Raw genomic sequence first — 6,000 nt, 5'->3', positions numbered from 1 at the left:
AAGTGATTTGGTCCAAATATTTATATTCATGCAATTTTCTCGTTTAATTTGATTCTAAAATATTGCAACTAATAGATTTTCAAAAGTAATAATTGTAAATACCAAGTATGAAGCATCAAGAGTCTATAAACTAAGCATACTCCATCAAAATAGATCACAATCACTCAAATAAAAATCATATTCAATAATAGTTCAAGACAAATAATCATAATAATAATTGCAATAAATTAAATACAATAGATTGTACCGCTTTTTGTTGGAAAAGTAGCTTCCTCTATCGCCTCAGCAATGGGGTTTAGCTCCTCATATTAATTATGATCTCAAAATAATTGTTTATGGCTCAAAAGATGATTAAAAAGAAGAGAAGGTAATAACACAGAGATTTGCAATGCCGTAAGTGTGTTACAAACGTCATTGTTACAGGATTTTAAGACTGTTAAACAACGATAGTGATCTGCTGTAGTAATATAACGACTGCTATTGGGTGTAATATGTTCTTCGTGTTCTTCCTCTTCAGCAACAGCAACAGCAACAGAATATTGTATTTTTCCTGCAACTCGATCTCTGGAGCTTTCTATTCTCCTCTAAACTTCTCCTAAGGTTTCGTCCTCTTATATGACTTATCCCCTTTCCTTTTATACGCCACAGCTCGATTAAATCTCCCCCAAAATCTTGGTTTATCTCCACAACAAGTTTCAGAGTTTTCTTTCTACCAAACTCTCTTCACGCGTATTTTGACGTCTCCCAATACTTCCAAACTCTTTATTAGATAACTAAGAATGTTGGGGAAGCTTTTCTATCCTTTAATCTCCCTGAATTGTCGAAAAATACTCCAACAACAACCCATGACCACAACACCTATGTTTCCTTCTCCCGGTTGATCTAACCCAATTCATTCGATCTAATCACATATACCGACCCTGTTATGCTCTAGGAAGTCCAGCCCAACAAAAATCCGAGATTGAATCTCCTTAAATCTTCCCAAGAATGCGAACCCTAATCTGCATGCATGCTGGTTTCTTTTACCGCCAAATTTGAAATTTGAATTTGTGAAGAAAGGGGGGCGCCCCTATCCAGAGTAGAGGTGCCTTTATCAGATACCTTAAAGGGTGTCCTGGGGGTGCCCCTTATCCAAACCGGGGGTCCGAATAGCAAGTGTCCTCCTGTTGCTTTCCGACAACTTTTCGAGCCAATTTTTTCCAAAAATGTTTATTGGCCAAAAATACCTACAAATAAATAAAACACCATAATAACTACAAAAATGAGCCCTAACAATATATAGAATCGAGACAAATCGGACACAAAAATGTGTCTATCAAATATCCAATTGCATTCACTACCCCTTCACCAATAATATCCTAGGCATACCTGTAGAAGAAACATGGAAATCCATCTGTACCAGGAGCACTATTTTGATTCAATGAGAAGACTGCCTCCTTGATTTCTTGAGTTGTAGGAACTTCCTCCAACATTCTATTATCCTCCGAAGTTACCACTTTAGGAATAGCATCAAAAATTCCTTCTACAAACTATGTCTCTTTAAATGTAAACTTTTCTTTAAAATGAACTTCTAAGGCATTAGCAATCAAACTCTGATCAGTTATAATAGCTCCAGAATCATCCTCTAACTCTGTAATAGCATTTTCATTTTGTCTCATTTTTATAGAAGTATGAAAAAATCTTGTATTTGCAGCTCCCTCTTTAATCCAAAATTCTCTTGATTTTGATGCAGTATTGATTGTTGTTGTTGAGTCAGAATTTCCTGCCTTCCTCTAGCCACCACCAAATTATTAAGTAAAGTAATATTACTAGGATCTGCATCAGAATTAATATTTGTTTTTAAAACCTCCTTTTCAGCTTCAGCCAATTTGATTCTAACATCTCCAAAGGTATTCCAATTCTAATCTTTTATTCTAATCTTCAATTTCTTCAGTTTTTGCATGAAAACAAAAATAGGATTTCCATTTATCTCTTCATTCCACACTTCAGAAATAACATTCTTGAAATCTTCATGTTCCAACCAAACTTTCAACATTATAAAAGGAACATTTTTTGGTTTTGGAACCATAATGAACCCAAGAGTGGACTATGATCTGAGATGCTTCTTATACCCACTTTATAATTCCATTCTGAAAACTTCTCAATCCATTTTAAATTATACAAATCTCTATATAATGTGCAGACAATTCTTTTTTACACCTGCTCTATTATTGCTCAAAGTATACTGCAGTCCTGAGCTGGGAGCTTTGATTAAACTACAAGCATTTATCGTTTCATGGAATTCTTGCATTGCTACTCTCAAGGGAGGTCTTCCACCCATCTTCTCATACATGCTCAAAACAGTATTAAAATCACCAACTAACAACCAAGGTAAATCCATACTACCAATTATTTCTAGTTCAGCCCATAAACTTCTTCTATCAGCATATAAGGAAGCAGCATGAATACCAGAGACTAAAACACCACCTACATTAACAGTAATAACCCGTTTAGTTATAGAAACCACAGTAGGAGAAGTAATTAAAGCATTCCAGAAAAGCCATATATTTCCTTTTTCACCATTTCCAGAATTGTGAATTAACTTATGGTTCATACCAACTAACTTCAAACTTTTACAATCCTTAGAATTCCATTTGATTTTTGGCTCCACCACAAAAACTAAAGTAGGACTAAAATTTTTAACTAAACTTCTTAATTTTTCTTTGGCTCTAAGTCTCCTTAAGCCTCTTAAATTCCAGAAAATAATCTTCATTTAGAAGTATGAGATTGAGAAGAGGAAGGACTTCTCACTCCTTTTTTTTTTCTTTCACTAAATTCTGTGCATTATTTCTTCTTGTTGTAATTAAGCTGATAGTCTTAAGTTTAATAATCTTCTTCACAAATTCTTGCACCCCAATTTCCTTTTCAGGTTTCACATTAACCACTTTAACCACATTAAGTATAGAAGAGCTACTAGATGCAACATCCAGTAATTTGTTTACACTTAAAGGAGGAAAATCTTCATTCTCTAAACTTTGTAATGCATGAAATTTACCTGAGTTTTCACTTACATGATCAATAACTCTGTCAGCAGACTTCCCCATGGGGATAATAATAGTATCAACAACAGTATCCACAATTGCATCACCATCTGTATTTTCCATTTCTTTTGAGCTACCAGCTTTAGGAGTCTCACAAATATCAAAACCAACAGTTTGAAGTATCTTTTTCTCCTTATTCTTCCAGACTTTCCTTTGAAAAATCTTTGGTGGACCACCATCATCCTGTGGAGGTTCATTTCTCATCACTTTACATTCAGTTACTAAATGACCAATCACTTTGCAATGGCTACAAAAACTTGGTAGTGTAGGAATTTGTACCTCCTGTCAAAACTCCCATATTTTGATTTCACTAAAACATAATGTGGAACAGAGTTAGATAAATCCACTTCTACTAGAACACTAGCATAGTATCCTACCTCTCTTTTCAGACTTGTTTCGTCCACTTTTATAGCTCTTCCAATTGCATCTCCCAGGGACATAAGTATATTTTCCTTCCAGTATTCCATACCCAAACCAGGAAAGTTAACCCACACAAAAGTTGTAGTTGATTTTTGAGCAGCAGAGTTAAAATTAGGTTCCCACAATCTCAGTTTAAGAATTTGTGCTTCCACCTTCCAGAAACCATTCCAAATATACTTCATATCAGCTTCATTAGTTAATTTTATGATGAAAAAACCCTTCCCCAGTGGAATTAGTTGATAGCTACCATAGATTTTCCATTGTTTTCTCAAAGCTTCTTCTGCAACTGCAAACTTCAACTTAACAAAATTCAATCTCCCAATTAAACTAAACTTACATTCATTCAAACTTTCATCAATATCCTCATCCGGAATGTATAAAGAAAGAATAAAATGAGCAGTTTCAGTTTCACTACTCTTTTCTCTAGGATCAGATGAAAAGAAACTAAAATTATTGTTGTTCATCTTCAATCCAGATACAGATTCCATATTTTGACAAAAAATTGACCAATATTCGAACAGATTTAAAATGAAAACTAATTCAGACCATAAACATAGAAGAAATCAACACCAATCATTGAAATCAGAACGTTTAATTCACCTGAAGTAATGAAGAAAGAGATCGAAATCAGATTCAGAAATTGGAAAAAAAGTCGCCAAGTTCGTCGCCTGATCCTCAGAGCGCCACTCAGCCCGATCCTCCAGGTAAAAATAAAACGCACAGATTAATTAAGCAATTCAGATTAATATAACGCGTTTACATTTACTTATTTTTCCATGGAAAAGTTAAATAACTTAATTAAGCAATTTAGTACAAAAGATCAACAATTTCATCTTTATCGAACACACTAGACAATATGCTCTCTTTTTGAACTCGTTGGTGCATGTGCGCTGACATATGTTAGAGACTGGAGTCTTCTAATCCTCGCCTCTTTTGCCATCGAGTCCGCTGCTGCATTGTGATCTCTGCTTATATATCTAACTTGAGTTTGTGGGAGCTTTCTTAACAATGATATAGTTTCTTCAATAGTATTCTCTGCTACCCAGTAAGCATTTGTTCCTTTTTTGTTGATTGTATCTGCTAAAATCTTACAGTCAATTACAATAAAGATACTTGAAAGTATATTTTCTTCTAGCCATTTTAAAGCTTTCAACAGTGCTTTTGCTTCAACATGTTTACAGTTTACAATAGAAACATTCCAATAGAGGAGCTTCATTTGGATTCTTAGTGACTTAAAAATTGGTTATGGGATATCTTGATGCAATATGAAATGTCCAAACTATCCTCCATCTAAAATAAAAACTTAATAACTAAATCAAAACTCAATTGTATTCTAATTTCATCCGATCCTCCTTTTCTCCTCTTTCTCTTCTTAACCTTCACTGTAACTAATACTAATGCAGAACGAAAACGTGAATAAAGAATTTTGATAGTAAAAGTAGATGAATAGTTCAAAAAACTCTATATTGATTGATAATAATAATTGTCTATTACAAAGGACTTGTCCCCTACTCAAAGTATATGGTGCTTCATTGTACAATCTATTATATGGTGCTTCATTGTACTCAATATTGATTGATATAAAACACTTCCAAAAATAATAAACGCTAGTTAAGGAATCCTCTACATCAGTGACCCGTTCCTCTCTTTTCATTTTTTAGTCATTCAATTGAGAACCATTTCATCGTCATAGACAAACCTCGAATACGGTTGTCTATCTCCTCCTCTTCCTCTCCTAAACCTAATTATTTTAATCGACAAACACATCATTTTTTTTTCTTCTCTTTTTTGCGTTTGAAATGGTTAAATTGGTTGAAATCAGGAAAAATATTAGGGTTAGAGATTCACTTACGGTTAAGTGTTCTTAATTTCCTAACCTTAAACTTGTTATCTGAATCTTTTACGGTTAGGAAACTAAGGACTATTAACCGTAAAAGATAAAATAAAATTGTATGTGTTTCTACGGTTAGATTTGTTACCGTAAATGATTCACATAAATCCTCAACGTAAAAATCATGAATTATAATATGTTTGGAAGTTTTTAAAAAGACCCACGGTTAAGTTTGAATTTAAATAGACCAATCGTAAGTTTTTTTCGGTTGGGTTCGACTAAACGAAAACCTTACGGTAAACCAGTTCTCAGAGGAAGATTTTGTATAAAAAGGTTCTGTAAGGTAAGTTTGAGTTGCAGAAGGAGAAGCTGAGCTGGTAATTCTTTCAAATTATTTTCCTTTGCTTTTTAACTTATTCATTCAATTTGGTACATGGGATTTCCTTTCTCTAGGGATTATGATTGTCTTTATGATCAAGGGATTGTGTCAGTTCTTCCATTAACGAAAGAAAATGTTGAGAAAGTTTTAGGAAAACAACTGCCAGGACTAGTGGCTAATGGAAGCAATGTGGTTCTACATGAGATAGGTGGACTTGTACTGGTAAGCATGTAGATCATGTCCAAGTTCAACCATGGTACTAAGATTTGGAATTGAAACTCGTCTGAATG

Source organism: Papaver somniferum, chromosome 10, assembly GCF_003573695.1.
Source record: "Papaver somniferum cultivar HN1 chromosome 10, ASM357369v1, whole genome shotgun sequence".
In the NCBI taxonomy this organism is placed as follows: domain Eukaryota; kingdom Viridiplantae; phylum Streptophyta; class Magnoliopsida; order Ranunculales; family Papaveraceae; genus Papaver; species Papaver somniferum.
Note: the sequence above shows the minus strand (reverse complement) of the source record.